This window comes from Panthera tigris, chromosome A3, assembly GCF_018350195.1.
Source record: "Panthera tigris isolate Pti1 chromosome A3, P.tigris_Pti1_mat1.1, whole genome shotgun sequence".
Taxonomy (NCBI): Eukaryota; Metazoa; Chordata; class Mammalia; order Carnivora; family Felidae; genus Panthera; species Panthera tigris.
The window spans coordinates 34197473-34211057 of NC_056662.1; the positions used below are offsets into that span (position 1 = coordinate 34197473).

The 13585-nt window shown below is 37.2% G+C and overlaps 1 protein-coding gene across 1 annotated transcript in view; it reads left to right on the forward strand.

Moving 5' to 3' along the window:
* Positions 1–13585, forward strand: part of PLCB1 (phospholipase C beta 1) — a 694981-nt gene that overhangs the window by 387987 nt on the left and 293409 nt on the right. The window lies entirely within an intron of this gene.

Here is a 13585-nt window from a genome sequence, read left to right on the forward strand (position 1 = left end):
GCAGTACTAAATGAGTAGGTATCCATTGAGAATGAGAAAAGCATCCCAGGTGGAAGATTGGATTGAGCCAAGTATCAGGAAAATACAAGCCATTTCGGAGATAATGTGATGGCCCTTTGGCAGGAGGATAACTTATGTTTGGGGCACTAATTTGGAAGATCAGGCTGAAGAAGGTGAATTGAGGACAAGACCATGGAAGGCTTTATGTGCCAGCCTTTCTTGGCTATAAATGAGAAACCACTGGAGGTTTCTGAGCAGGACTGTGGTATGACTCAAAGTATGTCAATGGAAAATGAATTCTGGCAGCTGTATGTATTCATGTTGGGAGAGACCAATATTAGGGAGGCCAGCTACAAAACAAATGCAATCATCAAGGGGAGAGAAAATGAGGATTTGAATTGGCATCATAGGTATAAGGAAAGGAAGATAAGTGCAAATATAAGTAACGGTATTAAAAAATTGATTGGACTTTAAAACCTATGGATGTGGGATGTAGGAAAGTGTTGAAGAAAACTCCTAGATTTCCAGCCAAAATGAAAAACCTTGGAAGAGTGCATTGGGTAAAAGATAGTAGACTTACTTTTAAGACATGACTAGTTAGCAGTGCTAGGGGGGTACAGCTAATATCATTGAGTACCTTCTGTACTCTACACATTTACATGTATTGTCCTATTTAATCTTCAAAATGGTTTTGTGAGAAGAGGAAGATCATACTAGTTTTACAGACAGAGAAATTGAAGCTCAAGAAGTAAATTAATCTGCCTAAGTGGCAAAATTATCATTCAAAAAGAAATTTAAATATTGTATTCTTGGTATATCACCATTGCAAAAAATCTAGCAGACAGATGGACATGGAATGCACATAGTGGTTTTACCTAAAGTTATTGGGAAAATTAGTTTCTTCCCTTCCCTGACATATTTCAGGGAATGTCAGTAAGTCTGCATACTCTACTAAGTCTAGAAGAAGTAGGGGTGATCTCTTAGTTCGATGATCATTTCTAATGGATATCAATAAATCATTCCAATGAATGTTTTAATAGCATTTTGCTAACATATGATACAATCACAAATTAGTTTCTAAACTGTGTTTTGGGAATACATCATGATCCAGAAATTTTCTTAATTGCCAAAATACCACTCTGATTCTTCATGGAAACCCATAGCATACACTTAAGATCTGGGGGAGAGGTAATGTAATGTAACCTGTGTTTCAAAGCTCAATCATCCCCTAAACAGACCTTGCTACAAAAACAAGTATATTCAGAGTATGGCTGACAAATCTCAGATCTGTGGCTGAAATTTTCAGTTGATGATATTAAAATAAACACCATTACCATTGTTGTGTTCTGGCTGTTCCTTATTCAAGTTACATGTTTGTAAGAAATGACTAGTATCATAAACCTCACCGAAAAAAATCATTTCTATTTTCCAAATAAAAGGTTTTTTACAGCATAATAAATGAGTTCTTTTGAATTCAGCTGTGTTTTTCTGAATATAATCTTCTGGCAATAGCTTGGCCTTACCCCTACTCTGCTATTTCCAGATAGTATATTTCACCACATGTATCTAAAAATTTATAATTGGACCTTCTAGTTGGAAACCAAGGTTTGGCATTAATTAAAAGTTACTGGTGAAATGGCCAACTGATAAAAACAAATGCATACATTTCTAGAATAATAACTTCCGTTCTTCTCTGAAGAATCTGAAGCGGCAGGCTGTCATTTTACAGAACTTTCTCATTTCCCCAGACTTATAATAAAGCCAGCTCATTGTTTCTTCAGGCTACTAAGCATCAAGCAATTTGTTTTCTGTGCTCATTCTGTCTGCTCATGGTTTGTTCGCTCTTGTGTGCACTGAAGCCCTATGGCTGATGATCTTTTTTTATTTTTTTAATAAGCAATTATGGCACCTTTGAATAGAATGTTATCAAAGGAAGGATCTAATTCTATCACAGATTTGGACCAGGAAGTTATTCCACATGAAACCTAAGGTTAAGTCTCAGGAAATTAGTCCTGCCTGGGAACACATATCAAATGTATTACAAGAGCATTGGTGTAAATGGTGTCACTTCCATCCATCCAGTTTCATAATCTGGCAACTTCAGAATAATTCTTTTATTTTCTTCTTCGTTCAACCCATTTCCAACCCACTCTGTTCTGAAGTTTTACTTCTGGAATCCATCCTAGATGTCCTGGATATACTCATTTTCTCTTTTACAATTGCTCCCACTTAGTCAGTCTACCTTGATGTTTTGGAGTGGCCTCCTAACTGGTCTCTGTACCCCTCATTTATGCTCCTCCCAGTATTTTCTGCACGCATTAAAGTATTATTTTCAGATTAACTAGTATATCATGTAAGCCCCAGGTTTAAAACCCTTCAACAGTTTTCCTTGCTTTGACTATCAGGACCAAATCCTTATCATGACCCTGAAAGCCCTGAATGTTTGAGGACCACTTACTTCTCCAGATCATTTGTCATCATTCTCCTCTTCTCCGGAAGGAAGAGATCTCTCTTGGTTCCTCTCTTGGTTCTTCTCCGCCTTTATATTTCGAGTCAAGTAAAGAGACAGCAGAAGTCTTCCTCAGAGAATTCTACCTAATCACCCACATGCCTGCCTCCAGGGGCAATCTTTATCTATCTACCTATCTATATTTATATGTACATATTCAACAAGACTGAATCTCTGTACTTTAGAACACTTATTTCCAGTTATAAATTTATATTTATTTATGTCCACAGTCTTTACCACTAGACTTTAAACTCTATGAGAACAATGCTTGTTTCTGGTATTGCTTAACTTTCTTTTTCTTTTCTTTTTTTTTAATGTTTATTTATTTTTGAGAGAGAGAGAGAGAGAGAAAGAGGGTGCGAGCTGGGGAAGGGCATAGAGAGAGGGAGACACAGAATCCTAAGCAGAATCCAGGCTCCAAGCTGTCAGCACAGAGCCTGATGTGGGGCCTAAACTCACAAACCATGGGATCATGATCTGAGCCGAAGTCAGATGCTTAACCGATTGAGCCACCCAGGTGCCCCTGGTATTGCTTAACTCTCTATGCTCAACACCTATTTCAATGCCAGGCCCAGGTGGGTTCTCAATAAAAATTAGTAGAATAAATTGAAGTGTTTTGCCAAGCTCTGAATGTCGATTAAGAAGCAGTAACCAATGGAAAAATATTAGATTTCAAGAAAATGAGGTATTTCTTATCAAATGGTTTTCACTAAAGCAGGGAAGAAAGGGAAGACATAGTTCTTGAAGACCAAAAGAAATTAAAAAGGGAATGAAGAGGCCTGTGTGGCACATAAAATAAATGTCTTTTCTCTGCAACTCTTTTCTAATATTGGAAATAGACAAAGTACAATCAAAGAAGACTGTCTAGGCCCATGATGCCAGTACTTGCTTTTAAGTATTTTCATTTTTTTAGGCACCTAGTAAATTGGAGGACCAATTTAGGACCCATTGGAAAGTCCAGATGGCCAAGGGACTGTATAACGTTTGATTTTGATTACTGAAGCAAGCCCTAGCTCAGGTATTTCCCCAAACCTCCCTTCATTCTCTGTGCTATCACAACGCCTTGAGTATATTTTTTTTAAATCAAACTTTAAACCAATGCTTTGCTTTTAAGTTTTTCCTATGGTTTCCTGCATACCTTACAATTAAACTTCATATAATGAGTTGAAAGAGCAACTCTCTACATAGGTTAAAAGGTTAGAGAATCGAGCTGATGACTCATTCTCTCTCTCTCTCTCTCTCTCTCTCTCTCTCTGTAGTTTCTATAGATTCTATAAGAGGGAATGCCAAGTAGAACAAAGAACAGACATTAAGACATTGCATCAAGTAAGGTCTGAAGCTAATTTTCCTCTGTTCCCATGGCCCTTTTCACTGATTAACAGGAATAATTGAATTGATTGTAATATGATAGATGTTAGTGACTGCATTTTGCAAAAATCACTTATAAATTCTTATCTTGCTAAATTGTGGGTTTTCAATTTAGTATAACTGAAAGGTAGGAATTTTACCTTAAGGTATATAATTTTACCTTAAGGCTATATCCAAAAATATGGGGGGAAGACCTTTCTACTGAAAGGTGTCTTTCTGTTGGAAGATCAAAGTAGTACAGACTGGTTTGAAGAAAGTAAATCTCCTCAAACTTTTATTGTAATTTATAAGAAATGTTTTTTTTTGTGTGTGTTCATGGATACTTATTCTCCTTCTTGGCTTTAGATACACTATATCCTCAGCTTTCCTTTTTAATGGTTGTCATTATGCACACCCACTGTTTTCCAGCCCCTTAACTAGACCCCTTAGCCTGAGGACTATTGATGATGGATTGACTATTTGGGTGCTGGGGAGTGAGCACTCCCAGAAGCAGCCTTCAACAACGATCTATAGGGGTTGGTGGGTAACATCCAGCTCCTTATCCCCTAAGTGAATGACTACACCATTCCTAGAGAACCCCTGAGTGATGAAAACCCAGTTGCCCACAGTGGTAAGTGCTCTGTAGTACTGATTCCTCCTCCTTCTCACTTCTCCATTCTCCTACCAGTATTTTCTGAAATCACCTCCCATATAAACTACTTATGCTAGCATCCTTGTCTCATAAAAGGATATGACTTTGAATTTCTATAAAAGGGTCTGATTCTGGAGTGGGAACCCAAACTAAAAGAGAAGGCCTTGGTATTCATGAAAGTCTATAATTAAAATGAGATTTGAGGCTTAATGCCAGGCTTATAAGACTGTTATGTCTAACTATTATTAAAACATTGAAATGCTGTTATGCCAGTTAGTAAAGAGATGCTTCCCCAAAGTCTCTAGAGGGCATGACCATTGCCCTGGTCATCAGTTCCTTCCCTTGATTCAGCAATTAACGGTTAATGCTTGCCATAATGGGGAGCTTTCCAATACACTCATCAGGTATCAGAAGCACCAACTGGCTTGAATGATCAGTAGACCTACCATGTGGGTTATCAAATGTTTCAATATTATTTATGGTCACTTTGATACCTGCTAGGTCCAGACTTAAAGTAAAGTTTATCCTTTGATGACTGTGTAGAGAAGACCTTGAAGTTCTACTCCCCTAACTCAGTCTTTGTTACTTCTCTGCATAGACTTCCTCTGGCTCTCGTTGTCCAACTGATATTTAGGGAATAGACACAAGAGACAAGAGAAGGAAGAATGGAGAGAACAAATCAATACCTGATGATCTTCTGGGAAACTTGCCAACATTTCAACTTGAGGTGGCCTTATAAACAGGGCATTTCCTGCCTGGTAGCCCCCCTGTACTTAAAAACAATGGGATGCCTACCAGAGTACAATGGATTGGACTTCCCTGAGATTATACTTATGTTCCTGCCTCTACTTTTTTCTAGATTCAAAAAGTTTATGAGGAAAGAAATATAAGACCAAGCATCACACACACACACACACACACAATTTCATAGTGGACATTTGCAGTTTGGCCAGATATGCGTGGTGGATTACATTCCAGAGCCAGATGCTAGAATCAGTACCCACATTGCTACCCCCAGGCATCAGACATGTAACATCTGGCCCCATACTCCCAGCTCCCTGGCCAGGTTGTAAGTTTTATAACTGGAAAAACATTTTTACGCTCATTTTATGGTGATTATGTGTTAACCACTTCAGGGACTTATCAACAATTCAGGATAAACTTGGGTTGTTGAGCAGAAGCATGTGTCCAAATGACAGCTATTTCTAAGCTACATCCTTCATAGATTTGATGACCCCTGAAAACAGTTGATTTACATCTATAACTGCATTCTAAAGAGCAGGGCAGAAGCTTCAGAAGGTGAGTTTTGTTGCAAACGCCCACAGATGAGCCAGGTATCAGAATCAGGGTCATTTTATAATCTGCATGCATTTTATAGTTTCCTGTGACACAGTAACCACAAAATTCAAAAGGCACACTCTTACAAGTGTGAAAAAGGCAATTTCAGGGTTCCTTTTGGTTTCTGCTGTTGCAAGGCAGGATTTAGATACAGTTTCTCACTATTTAAATTTGTTATTAAAGTTTTTGTAGGATGCCAAAATTTTCAGTTAGTGTTGGTAAACGATGTCAACACAGTTCCAAGTTCAAGGTGGAATAATTTCTTGAAATAAAGCAAGATTTTGGTGCCCAGAAATCTTGTTTTAAGATGTACAAACTTCTGGGACACCTGGGTGGCTCAGTCGGTTAAGTGTTCCGACTTCAGCTCAGATCATGATCTCGCAGTTTGTGAGTTCGAGCCCCACGTCAGGCTCTGTGCTAACAGCTCGGAGCCTGGAGCCTGCTTCAGATTCTGTGTCTCCCTCTCTCTCTGCCCCTTCCCTGCTCATACTCTCTCTCTCTCTCTCAATCTCTCTCTCTCTCTCTCTCTCTCTCTCTTTCTCTCTCAAGAATAAACATTTAAAAAATTTAAAAAAAAGATGTACAAACTTCTCAGCCCTTGAAATCTCTTTATTTAAAAAATAAACAAATAAAACAGATCCTTGTATATGTAAACCACATACAGCTTTTCTTCTATGCAGTCTTTCTGGTATTTGTACACATACACAGTGAAGTTTTTAAAATATTTCATTGTCATCTGTAACTGCTGATAGCATTTGGGGTGTGATAATGTTTTAAAAATTGGAAAACCAAGTAAAGAAAATTTCATGCAAATAAATTCAGAAAAAAATTGGAGCTTTAATACAATCATTTAATTTCCCCCTAAAAAGCTATTCTACAATGATATACTCACTAAAATAGCTAAAATTTTTAAAAATGCTAACAATACCAAGTGTTAATAATACAGAATAAAATCTTATGCAGTGGTGATGCAAAATGATACAACTACTTTGGAAAACGTTTTGGCAGTTTCTGTTTGTAAATTTGGCAATTTAATATATGCCTACCTACCTTTTGACCCAGCAGTTCCATTCCTAGGTATTTAGACAAGAGAGATAAAATATACATCCACGTAGTGACTTGTAAAAGATTATTCATAGCACCTCTATTCATAACAATTCCAAACTGTCAATAACCCAAATGTACATTAACTGCTGAAAGAATAAACAAATTTTGGTATATCAGATAATGGAATACTACTCAGCTATAAATAGGAATGAGCTAATGATACATTAAACAAAATGAATGAATCTCAAAATCATGTTTTTCAAGTGAGTTGAAGAAATACAAAAAAGAACGTACTCTGTGGTACCATTTTTATTAAGCTCAAAGACAGACAACATACTCTATAGTGATAAAACCAAAACAGCATTGTTGACTATGAAATGCAGGGAGATTCATTGGAAAAGAGCATGAGAACTTTTTTGAGAAATGAAATGTTTTATACATTGGTCTGGTGATGATTACATGTCATATACAATTGCCAAATTACATGGATCTGTTGGCTAAAGATTTATGAACATAAATTATACCTCAATAAGCTCTGTAACATTAACAAAAGCTATCATCAAGCTTCTAAGTTCCTGTTTAACAATATTGATATTATCCATTATTTTTCTACATTAGCTTAGAAGCTAAATTCAAATTCACCATATGGCAGGATGTAATTTAAGTGAAATTACTGGGACATGTACTGTTTCATTTAAGGAAACTCTCCAGAAAATTAAAACTTCCCCATTCAAATACCAACCTTAATTTTTTTTTTTTAATAAATTAACCAATTTTATGGCAGTCTCCAGTGATTCCTTTTTTTCTTTTGGTAGGGTCCCATATTGGTCATCTCATGTGACGTTGACAAAAATTTTTCCCACATATTTAATATTCTTTCAAGGCAGCCAGACAAGTGTTTTCTATGCATTAGAGCATTTCACATATTAGAAAGATTTTCACTGTATGGAATATACCATAATTCCCTTGTGCATTTCTCTAGTCCTGTTGCTTAATATCCACTAATGGGTGCAATTTGGAGGAAACCAAAATGATTAAACTTAAGGAGAAGAGGTGAATGTGATCACAGGGTCATGTTGACAAAAGCTGAATCAATGACACCCAAGTGGTCAGACCCACAAACTCTGAAAGAATTTTCTAATCTCAATATTAACCTAGATGTTTTTTTTATTACTAGTCAGGTCTTTGATCATGCAAAATGGGCTGCCCAGCATATCAAATACATTCATGGTCATTTATTAAATTTCTTTTCATTTAAAAATCATTCCTATGATTCACTATCTCTTTCATGTAATTTTAGGTCTCAAAATGATTTTTTTTAATTCTTTCTGAAAATAATATGCTTATTTTGATGGAACAGAGAAAATTGGCTCCATCTTTATTGGTAAGAATTGTCTAAGTTGTCAGTGATGGATTATTTGGGGCAGATATGGAAATTATAGTCTATTCCCTTCCAACCTTAGCAATTTTCTGATGCTTTTGATGAAGCCCTGACAACCAAATAGCTCCTGTAACATTTATGATAAGAGCACATGCCATATTATACACTGACATACACATTGGGCCCTCCTTATGATTAAAACAAAATGTTTCCACTTGCTTTTTATTTGTTACATTTGGAAGAAAGACTTAAGAATTGAGAGAAAGCCAGGGATTTATAGAATGCTAATGTATCACCTTTCCAGAGAAGCTTAAAACCAACGAGAAGGAAAAAAGTATGCCTTCTGAGGTGCTTGAATCATAAAAGCTACCTCTAGAAGCTCAAACCAAGGTCCCATGTTGAGTGAGGTATAGCATTGCAGGTTGCAGTGGATGGTGTTAGTCTGTGAGTTGGTGTTTTCCTCATGCTTCTGGTTATAGAAGTGTAGGAGGGAAGGGAAGAAGAGAGGGAATGTGTGTCCGGATTGTTTCAGAAATGTCTCTGACTTCAGAGCTAAGACCCCTGACTGGGCATTATGGTCCTTTGCTTGCCCTGCCTTTTGAATCCCATTCAACCCTATTAAGGATATAGGGTTAAGAGTGTGAGGTTTGGTGGTGAAGTCAGCAAAAATGGCAAATTTGGGAGCTCCAGGGGTCTATCCCCCCAGAGAAACACCAGTGAAACAAGCAAAAACTGCCATAATCAACTCCATCAGAACCCTGGAATATAGCTAACGGCTTAAAATGACAAGCAAATGCAAAAGGTCACTTAAACATTATAAAAGAGCTTTGTGGCATTTTAACTTAGCCTTGCCACACTCTCTCCTCAGCATGGCAGCAGTGACAAAGATGGCAGCCCATGTTCCCAATATGGGTATCTGGTTCTAGAAGTAACAGAGTGAATTTTGTTATCAAGTAATTGTGTTTGTCTGTTTTGATGTGTCTGAGGTTTCCCTGAAGGAATAACACAAGACGCTTTCCTTTCTTTTGTGTAACTCAGAGTTCTATTAAGGCAGAAAAGAAGCTAGGCAGAGGGTGTTCCTCAAATATTTTGAAAGGCAAATGAACAAGCTGCTGCCACAGGGGACAAGAGATTACAGTTGGGGCAAACAATAGGCATGCTTAAAGCCTAGGAGGAAAACCTGAAGGGAGTATTATTTGGGAAATAATGGTTTTGAAAACATCCCAATATAAAGGAATCTAAAAAGCCATGCGCATGCCCAATGTAGGACTCAAGCTCAGAAAAGATTTGAGAAGACCTAAAATTTTCATCTTCAGCTCATCTTTAGGCTCCACACCAGCAGGAAGTTCTAGCTAAGACAGTTATAAACAGCCCCTCTAGACATTGAAAGAATGCCCCAACACAAAGCCTATCTACAAAAGTCCAAGATAGTTCTTGTTTGTTTGCTTGATTTTGTTTTTGTTTTTCTCTAGGCATTCAAAGAAATTTCTGTCAAACCTCTAAGTAATCACAAGCTAATGGGAAAGAGATTCAGAGACCACACATGACAAATAATACAGTCTTTCAAAAAAACAGTTTAGAAAAATGAGCAAAGGAATTGAATAGAAATTTCTCCAAAGAAGATATACCAATGGCCAATAAGCACATAAAAAGATGCACAACATCCCTAATCATTAGGGAAATGCAACTCGAAATGACAACAGGATACCACTTCCTACCCATTAGAATGACTATTATAAGCAAAACAAAATAACAAGTGTTGGTGAGGATATGGGGAAATGGAAGCCTTTACACATTGCTGGTGGGATGTAAAATGTTGAAATCACTGTAGAAAACTTTCTGATTCCTCAAAAAGTTAAACATAGAATTACCATATGATCCAGGAACTGAACTTCTGGGTATAATTCCTTGGTGGTAGTATAACGGAAGACAGATAAAGGAGTAAAGGAGCAGAGTGTTTGTATACCATTGAAGCTAAATTGGTATTAATTCAAGCCAGATTATTATAAATTTAGGATGTTAATTGCAATCCCCAGAATAAGGACTAAAAATCTAACTAAAAAAAAGAAAAATACAGAAAAAGAAATGGGAGGGGAATTAATTTCAAAACCAATTAAGAACAAAAGAAGACAATAATGGAGGAATTGAGGAAGAAAAAATATATAATTGAAAACATTTTGTTCATCTTTCTTCATCCATAATTACCTAAATGTAAATGAATTAAACTTTCCTATTAAAAGGCAGAGACTTACAGAATGGATATTTTTGAAAAGAAAAAAACAAGATCCAACTATACACTGTCTGCAACAGACTCACATTATTATTTTTGTTTAATGTTTATTGTTTAGTTTTAAGAGAGAGAGAGAGCAAATGGGGGAGAGTTAGAGAGAGAAGGAGACCAGAATCCAAAACAGGCTCCAGCCTCCACGCTGTCAACACAGAGTCCAATGTGGGGCCCAAACTCAGGAACTGTGAGATCATGACCTGAGCCGAAGTTGGAAGTTTAACCAACTGAGCCACCCAGGCACCCCTACAACAGACTCAGTTTAGATCCAAAGACACAGATTGAGAGTGAAAGGACAGAAAAAGATATTCTATGCAAATTCCAAAAGACAGCTGGCATGGCTATTCTATTCTCAGGTAAAATAGACTGTAAGTCAAAAATTGTTGTAAGAAACAAACAAAAAAAGGACATTATATATTGATAAAAGGGTCAATTCATTAAGAATATAAAACAATTGAAAACATATATTCAACTAAGAGCATAAGGATTGATGTGGAAAAGAGAATGAGCCTAGTCTTGTACTAATGGGATTCACTGTCCATCCCTGGGTTTCATTGTTTATAACCCTCTGAATGCCCTTTTTTATGAAAACATCTTGAGTTGTCTCTTTACGTCAGTATTTTTCAACCTTGACTATACAGTGGAATCACCTTAGGTGCCTTAAAAATTCTAGTCTCCCACTCTAAGATTCTGATGTCCTTGGGCTGGGATGCACTCCAGGCACTGGGAATTTGAAAAGCTGCCCAGAAATCTAAATGTGTGGCCACGTTTGAGAGCTGCTGCTTTATAGGAAACGGTGTTATACCTGTTGCCAGGTAAAGCAAGGGTGTGCCTGGGGACTTTGGGAAAGGGAAGTGGTTGTCTCGATAAGAACCAAAAAGCAAGCTAAGTGTTCCTTGCTGGTCAAAATATTTCTCTGTCTTGTTGCATGTTTAAGTAGTAACTGTGCCAAGGCAATCGTGTTTGCTCCAGCTGCATGCTAATAATGTTTCTATGAAGGCCAGCCTACCTAGAAGAATGGTGTGCAGTCTTTTTGCCACATAGTACGTGGACTTCTGTGTCCTGGAAACGGCCCTTTAAAATAATAATGTCTGGCATTTTTAATAAGCATAACCCCATTTTAAATATTACCAACTGAAATTCTAAGCAATTAGGCAATGTGGTTTCACTGGGGGTAATACGAACATTAATAATACCCAAAATGAAGTAACTTCTGGAATATTTCTAGTCTCAAATTACTACCTTTGGTAACATTTTGGTCCATAGACCATTTTTACTAACTAGAATAAATTCTAAACCAGGAAAAGTATATGGTCGAGGACTGACACTTTGAACTAAATAGCCTTTCATCTTCATGAGATATATATTGCTGACCAATCTAGGGGCCATTAATGGCATCACATCTACCACTTGCATGAAACTATGTCTTATTGGTGGCTTATAGAGTATAAATCAGAGACCTATGAGACTGATAGCCAATCAATCAATCAATCAATCAAGGAATGTGCATATTATGTTAAGTCATAGTAGGATGGTAGCCAATTTGTAAATAATTCTCAGTTGGAACAGTCCTAGTGCGAATTGACAAAAGACTTGCACTCATATAACAAATTAAAAAGTTTGCTTAAGAATTAGCAAACAAATAGTAGATTTTCTTAAAATGGTGTGGTGGCAGCTATAGCTCTATCAAGAAAAACAAATCAAGTTGAAAAGTCTCATTTGCAAAAATAATTTAGTTTCCATCTACAAGAGCTCTGGTCATTTAACTAGAGCAGAAGGAATAAAAGCATCATCATTTCCCTCCCGACCACTCAGGTGGGTGTACTTGTCCAAACTCAAAGGGAAGGCAAAGGCTGAGGCTGGCTGAGGCTCTTCACAGAGATCTGTCCCCTGGGGACAGAACAGGGTGGGAAAGCCTGGACAGAGGGTCTGAATGGGCAATCAGGAATTTGCTCCATCAATATCCTTTTCCCTCCATTTCCTTCAGGAACATGCCCCATTTTTATTCATGGTAGCAATGTAATCGGCTAAAAGACTGGGTTTAGCTATATGACTAATTTCTAACCAATGTGCTGTAAACAAAAGTTGGAAGGTGAAACTTTAAAGAAAGTTTGTCAAGTGGGTATAGAAAGCTGGGCTTGCTTTTTATCCTCCTTCTTTTTTCTCCTTCCTGATGCTTATAATGGGGAGGTGAAGATTGAAGCTTCAACTGACATTTGGATGAAGCAACCTTGCAGTTGGAAGTCATTGCTAAGGATGATAGAGCAGAAATTAATAAGGGGTTGAGTCTCTAGTGATTGGACCCACCACACAGCCCTGGATCCCTACTCTGAGCTTCTTCCATAAGAAGGAAAATTAATCCTTGTCTTAAAAAAAAAAAAAATCAGTGGCGCCTGGGTGGCTCAGTCGGTTGAGCGTCCGACTTCAGCTCAGGGCATGATCTCACACTCTGTGAGTTCAAGTCCCGCATCGGGCTCTGTGCCGACAGCTCAGAGCCTGGAGCCTGCTTCAGATTCTGTGTCTCCCCCTCTCTCTGACCCTCCCCTGCTCATGCTCTGTCTCTCTCTGTCTCAAAAGTAAATTTAAAAAACCCTTAAAAATATATTTAAAAACTTCAATAATTCAAAGGTTTTATTTCATTATTTATTTGATATTAATTATGCAATTAAAATGTGATGTAGGTATTTTTAAATCATTACTTTTTAATTTTTTAAATTAGTTTTAAGCTCCAATCTGCTTCTAATTTTACAGAATATATTTGCCTCCTTATAAATAGCCAGTGTCTGCTCATGAGTTACATTCATTTGAGATGAAGTCTGTGCCTTATCAATAGATGGAGACATCACTAAATATAAAGAATTCCTGCTTAATGTATCAAGTGAATGGATGAACAGAGCACCCTAACTTACATTGGTTTTTCAGCATATGAACCAACTGCATACTTCATCAGAAAGTTGCTTGTTTCCAATAAATATGACAACAGACAACCTAGCACCCTCAAATTCAAACAAGGCTGAGAAATGATGC